Source organism: Mycena indigotica (genome assembly GCF_014461135.1).
Source record: "Mycena indigotica strain 171206Taipei chromosome Unknown Mind.scaff0003, whole genome shotgun sequence".
NCBI classification, from domain to species: Eukaryota; Fungi; Basidiomycota; class Agaricomycetes; order Agaricales; family Mycenaceae; genus Mycena; species Mycena indigotica.
In genome coordinates this window covers 4,032,754-4,040,220 of record NW_023503002.1, presented here as the reverse complement: position 1 = coordinate 4,040,220, position 7,467 = coordinate 4,032,754, and positions in this window count along the sequence as shown.

Below are 7,467 nucleotides of genomic sequence, written 5' to 3'. Positions count from 1 at the left end.
CCGCAAGTAAGCGCGATTTAAGGAGTCGGAGGCGGCGAACCTCAGCGCGCTCGGTCCGTTCCTCGTCGCGGCAGGTGGAGCAGCTTCGGGGGCAGCGGCTCATTTTCACCTCCTTTGTTTCCCAGTTGATCTCGGGGTTATGCTTTTTGAGCCAGGAGTACCCGAGTATCAAGTCCTGTTTCCCGAGGTGGGTTACAGCCAGCTGAACGCGTTCGGAGTGTCCGTTGTATCGTAGGACCAGGTCCGCGATTTGGCGAATAGACCCAGCATCATTGGGGGTGCCGTCGACATTGTAGACCGGTATGGGTACTGAGAGATTTCGGACTGGCACGTTGTTTCGGTTGACGTATTCTGTGTCGATAAAGTCCGAAGTGGCTCCGCAGTCGACCAGACCCGAGAGGGAGAGCTTGAGCGCGTTCGCAGTGGACTCAAGTTCAAGGGGGAGGTGCAGCGAGTTAACGCCAGGAGCGGCAGAGATGGTATAACTGCCAGGTAGCTTTTTCTCCCAGGCAAGTCGGCGTATCCGAACGGGGGGCTTCGGAGGGGGCAGGGGGTGCGTCTTTCGTTTCAGGCTCGTTGTAAGGCAAGGGAGTTGATTCATCATACAAACAAGTGAAACGATTTATGGACGCGAACGAGGGCACACCAGTCACTCGTCGCGGGGACAAAATCCTCTGCCGGAGCCTCCGAATGCGCTTCTGCTAAGGCCGCGGTGTCGGACAACCGCGCAAGTAGCTCTCCTAGCATCTCATCGCCAAGTTGCTGGATCACCTCGTCGAGGATGTCCATATGGCGAACATCGGCGGGGAGCGGACAGTCCCGAGCCAAGTGATTGGGGTCGCCGCATCTGAAGCAGGCTCGACGAGGGGCGCCCGAGCCCTAGTACGATCCAACTCCATAGGGACGGGAGCCGGAGGTACCGGGACGGGGGCGCGGGCCGCGGGTGGCGCAGGTGCGGCCACCGGGCGGATGGGGAACGGAGTTGCCGAACGAGTGATGGGGAAGGCGCCGCGCGGAGCTCCCGAAGCGGTCCGCGGGGTAGCCGTTCCCTTAATGAGCTTCGCCGCACCAGGGCTTCATATTGTCGGAAAGCCCGAGTGCGCCAGCCTAGATAGTCACGGAGGTCTGGGGGGTCGTTCGAAGAGGTGATGCCGTTGTTGATCAAGGGGTCAAGTCCGTGGCGGTACTTGGTTACCTTAACCAACGCGTCTTCGAAGCCAGCGAGGTCCATCAAGTCCTCGAAGTCGTCGGTATATCCGTAGACGTCCCGCGTTCCCATGTGATAACCCGCGCTTCCAACTTAGCGAGCGAGGTCCTGTTCGTTCTCCTCGACGAACCGAAGGCGAAACTCGGAGAGGAACTGGCTCCACCGAGGGAAGGGGAAGGGGTTTTTGCTCCCATGACGCTCTGCCCATTGCTGAGCAGGTCCCTCCGCCATATAGGACATGGCGTAGCGGACGGCCTTTTCTTCGCTCGGCTCTCCGTTAACTACGAAGGCCTCCGGGGCAAGCCGAGCGTAGGTTTTGACCGCGTATAGGAAGGCGCGGCCGCGTTTGCGATCTCCGTTAAACGCAAACGGGGGGTTTGGTCGTAAGACCAGTTTTGAGGCGACAGTAATGTCACCAAATAACGCATCCGCGTCGGGGGCATTCGGAGATGCCGAAGGCGGTTCGGGAGCTGCCGGAGGTGGTGCGGCAGCGGAAGCCTGGGAAGCAAGGTGGGTGAGGAGATTGGTGAGGTTGTCTAGTTTCGCCTCAAGTGCGTCCATGCGCGCGTCAGCGTCCGGAGCAGCTCCGGTAGACATAGCGGGCGTAAAGACGACAAGAGCAGAGGAGGAGGGGTCAAGTGGCAGGGGCGGTGACGAGGGGGGTACGGACTCGTACTCCGAGCCTGAGTCAGCACCAAACCTGGCAATCTTGACCGGTTAATCCCGTAGAGAGTTTCTTCTGCTGTAAGGGCAACCCTGGAGACTCCGACGAAAGCCTAGCAGGGGAGGATCCAAAGCGTGAATAAAAGCTACGGGAAATACACGGAGGGACCGACCTAGCAGGGGAGGATCCAAAGAGAAGAAACTCTAAGGGTCCGCCTGCTAGGGCGCCAACTATATACTGGTCGTCCGTAACTGCCGACGTAGAGCGCAGAAGGCCTGAGCGGCGTCCGCAGGCTCTGTCCCAAGGTGATCGTTGGGAGGGTCTTGACGGATCGGTGATTGTGCGGGCGAAGGAGGCCGTGGACGATGGTCGGGGTGGGTCGGAGCGTCCGAGGGGGCGCCGGTCGGATGCGCCTCGGATGCGTTCGGAGGGTCCGAAGGAGGCCGAAGCGGGGGTTCCCCTGACACTTGCGCTTGACTTGCCCGAAGCGCCGCCTGTTACAGATAGCGAGTTTGCCTCGCATAGTGAAGGCGAGCATGTGGCGATGTCCGATGGCGAAGATGGTGATCGCGAGGAGGGCGGGGGCGATGACGGCGAGGGCGATGGTGGCGAGGGCGAGGGTGAGGGCGGCGAGGGCGATGACAGTGCTGGCGGTCACGGTCAGGGCAACAGCAAGGGTGACGACGTCAAAGGCAAGGGCAAGGGCGATGGTGTTGGCGACGACGACAACAACAACAACACTGGTGGACCCGTTATACCATCCCAATCCCAACGCTCTCGCCGCCGCCAAAATGAGCCTACCGTAGCTGAGCCCCTCGTAACCCGCCGCGCCCGCAAAGTTGGCAGCTCGCTCCGAGCAGCCGGTTACTCAAGCTGGCCCCTCGATTGCTAAGCGCAAACGGACGACCTCTAAAACGACTGCTGAGGGCAGTCAGGCGCCACCTCGCCGTCGCAGCGGTGGTGAAGCAGAGGGAGGTGGCGAGGTGGGCATGCGTGGGGGATCAACGGCCGGGGGCAGGTGGCGGGCCCAGCCCCAAGCAAGCGGCGGCTGTGCACCCGGGCGGGAACCAGCTAGCCCCGGGCCAGGCGGCTACTAGCGAGCCAGGCGGCGGGCAAGCAGCCAGCAAGCCAGGGAGGGCGGGCAAAGGGCGGGACCAAGCGGTCACGGGGCTGTGCAGGCAGGGCCAGGCGGCGGGCAAGCGCCGGGGCTGCAAGCAAGCCCGGCCCGGGCGGGCGGGCGCGCAAAGGGCGGGCGGGACCAGCTAGCCCGGGCCAAGCAGCTACCAGCGAGCCAGGGGGGCTGCGCAGGCGAGGGCGGGGAGCGGCTGTGCACCAGCAAGTAGGCCGAGCACCCAAAGGGGCTGTGCACCGGTGTGCGGGACGCGGAACCCGGGCCAAGCGGCTACCAGCGAGCCAGGGGGGCTGTGCAGGCGAGGGCGGGGAGCGGCTGTGCACCAGCAAGTAGGCCGAGCACCCAAAGGGGCTGTGCACCGGTGTGCGGGACGCGGAACCCGGGCAAGGGTCATCGAAGGGGGCTGTGCATCAGCGAGCCCAACGGGGCTACCAGTGGGCGGGGTATCCGCCCATCATTACCGACGTCATTGTTGGTGGTCGTGATGGCCGACCGGCGGTGATGGAAACCCCAGCCATGCAGGTGCCGGGGCTGCCATATTAGTACAGGTATATGTTGCAGCTAGAGCTGTGGGTAGCTAGAGCTGTACCAAAATATATCCATTCCTGTAGCTACAGCTGCTGGAAATATCCTTTATATTACAGCTACGGCTCACCGTCAATTACCTTCGTGTTAGCCTGCCAGCCTCAGTGAGGCACTGGCATGAACGTTAGTAACGTGAAGGGCACTCAGGCTGGCAGGCCATCGGCCATCGAGTATATATGATAATCAGGAAGGACAAGTTACAACCATACTGATTCAAGTTTGGTAGGTGCGTTTTCTAACTTCCATTCCAACTTTATCATACCCATTCAAGTTTGTCAATTTGTCGCTTGCCTCGGGACACTGTCAAAAACGCATCTCTGACTCTGAGCATTCGGCTGGCGCGTAACAGAATCGAGGGCTGCATCATGATTTTTCTCTGGTGTACTCTTTCTGGTCTCAGAGTCGACATTGGTCATTGTCAAATTGCTTCAAGATACTACTTATGTGTAACGTTCAAGGCTCTCAGTTAGTATTAGCTTCCAGTGCCAGTGAAGCATAGCTTGGTGGGGCCCCCGTCTCCCTGGTCCACTGTCACTTCTTCCATTGTGCGAAACTGCCTGAACTCGTCGTGCTGCAAGCGGAGCTCGGTTTCAAGCGCTGCAGCCGGCGTCCGAGGGAGGCGTCCGCTGACATCGCGGGTCCACATTCAACATCGACATCCCCGGGCCCGGGGAGTTGTGTGGCACCACTGGCCTCGAGCGCCTTTCTCCGTGCGCGCGTTGCATCCGCGATTGGTAACCATCCACGATGCGGCTGTTATCGAGCTTCTCCCGCCCACAGCTCGGAGATACTAGTAGTCCGACGTGGCAATTGCAGTTTTGCTTGCGATCTGCGGCGCCACTGCCAGCATAGCAGCAGGATGGTTGCAGATAAAACACAAATGCCGCCCAAAATTCCACCAATGATTGGTCCCACGAGGGAAGTGCGAGATGCACGGGCATGTGGCACTTGTGAATTTGCTGGGGTCGCGATCATCAAGGTCTCAGTAGAGAAAGAAGAGAATGATTTGGATAGAGATGTTGTGGACCCGGGAGCTGCAGAAGGAAGGGTTGATTGTCCGGTGGAAGCCAGATTTGCAGCATCCTGAAGATTGAAGATACTTGGCTGTTGTGTGTGCTCATTCAACCATCGCTCCAGTTGCAAAATTCATATAATGACCAACCATTGGGGTTTCTGCAGCCATAAGCAATGCCCATTGAGGCACTACAAACCCGTCTACAAATGACCCCGGCAACTGAGAGGAGGATCTGGAAAGGGTGTAATCGTAAGTAGTACTAGTAGCTTGAGTAAGTGATTGATATACGCACGAGGCCTGGGTACTTGCAGAACAGTTATGACCCACAGAATATGCGGCCCAGTTTTGATTTTCATCAGAGCCTGGCCCAGTGCAAACATCACATGCTGCATTGAGCAGGAATGCTAAAGTATTGCACAAGCAATGGGTGTCGCCGGTAGGTATCAATGAATGGCATAACTGGTCTGAGAGAATACAAATATTCTCAAAGGCCGTCTCGACCTGCAGATTTCAGTTTTAATTTCCAGCAAAGAATAAACACTGGCACAAACCAGAATATCACAGCTATAAGCTGTTGCCGAGCCAGCCAGCATTGTAAACTCGAAGAAAGAACTGCCAGTGACTGGAGCGACTACTTGTTATAACAGATTTGGGAATCCAAAAGGGACACAATAGCGGGTTGCAGCAGCAACAAACATTGATTTGGATTATGCCGCAGTTAATTGCCATCTCCATCAGTTACCTTATCAACCATACAGTACTTATTACACATTGATAATTCAAGTTGCTCACATATCAAGGGGTCGTCAAGTTTTGAAAATTGATACAAGACGATCATTAGAAAGTTTTCTAAGCCACCCGGATTAATTAAATACTGCACAAACACCATCAGGTAAGGGTTGGCATCTGCAAAGGAGCCCTGGAAATTCCAGAGAAGGACAAGGACCCCACCTCCTGATTGTGCCAGCTACCATAGTATATTCATTGTTTTCTCAGTCAAAAATTATACCCAAACTGCAAATTCAAAAAAAAAAAAAAAAAAAAAAAAAAAAAAAAAAAAAAAAAAAATCAAAAAAAAATCCCAACAGAAAGGTGAATTGAAATTACTGATTTAAATCCATATTTTCTAGTAAAAGAAATAATATCTTTCATTTGAATGGAAACAGAAACATATAAGGGCAACCCCGGAGGCCTGAGATCAAGGTCCTAGCAGGGGAGGGTCCAAAGAGAAGAAGCTCTAAGGGTCCGCCTGCTAGGTAGCTGAACTAAGTATATACTGCGCTCTTGACGTGCCAAGTGTGATCATTGCTCTGAGCAGTATGCCTGTGCCATATCCCAAGCCAGGTCCCAGAGGGATCTCCAGGGCGGGGCGCTGATATGTTTGATGGAGTCAGTGATGCAATCACCAGAAACAGAATTGTACCAGAGACATCTCCAGGGGGCCAAAGGGGAGGTTTGTACACACTCAGGTGTTAGCATAGTACATAGCTCTAGATATAATGTTTTTATAGTACTGGGTGCAAGATATCATGTACAGCTTTATTTCCCAATTGGGATTGGTCATATTCTACAGCTTTCATTACCAATTTGGGACTTTAACAGCAGTGACTGCCAAAAAATGGAAATTTGGAGCAAATGGCCAGTGCTAAACATGTGCGCACATTCACACGGCATCTGCTTAATATAAGATTGATTGGTTGAAGCTCAAATATAAACATCAGATTCAAGGACATATAAGGTCTAAGGAAAAGGTTGAGACTCTGACCCAAGGAGAAGGTCATGATCAAGCTCAAGATCTCAAGGATGAGAAGGTCTTGAAGCCAGGTCAAGTTAAGTGACATGTTAAATTAAGGAAGTGTTAAGCTATATTGCTCCTCTTAAATCTCAAAACTGCTCTGCTGCTCATCCCAGATTCCTAGTTGTTTCCTGTGGCTTGGGCCATATATGGGAGACATACTGTAGAAAAAAATCTTTAGTTCAACTTCAGTAAATACATATAAAAAAATATAGTATCTTATTGTACAAGAGAGAACCCATGAGAGTATGTGTGACAGCTCTGGTGAGCCAATGGGAAGGCTCAGTTAGGATGTTCTAATTAGGGACACAACTTTTGCACACAATGACATGCCTGTGCGTAGCATGGGCTACCCCTGGTTTAAATTTATATTATTAATCATCATAAATCATGATTAATCAGCCCTGGTGATTAGCCTCGTCACGGCTCTCACGTGATCGCGGTGCTTAGTCATTATCCATATCCAGTAGTTGGCTTAGTTTAGTGTTTCATTGTGATTTCTGTGTTCCTTGGCACAAACAACACTAAATCACAGGATGCCAGTTGGCCAGCGAAGGCAAGCAAGAACCACCATGAAAAGATATTGTAAAGATGATCCAATTCGAAGACTGGGGTACAAGATGAAATCTACTCTACTTATATACACTACTACCATATGTTTGCCATGCCTAATATGAGAGGCAATGATATCATACTTTAGCCATGCCTTTACGTGCTGTTTGCCTCATGTCCAACTCCACACTGTCAATCAACATCAGCATCGACATCTGATGATCCAATCACCATCTTATCGTCCATCTTATCTCCTCCTTGTCTTATTTTATCAACCAGGGCCAAAATAAAAGGTTTAAACAGTGAAGAAAAAGGTTTCTTGAACCCAGGGTTTGACATTCCTGCTTCTTTCTGTAGTATATGTGTGTGACAGAGAGCTGTCGCAAACGCCTGCTAGTTCCGGCACAAGGGGGAAGTGATGAGTAGAATAAGTGGTAGATTGACTAAGGAAACTAGGCTACGGACAAACAGTATATGTACTGGATCATAAAATAGGGACATCGAATGATGAGCATGA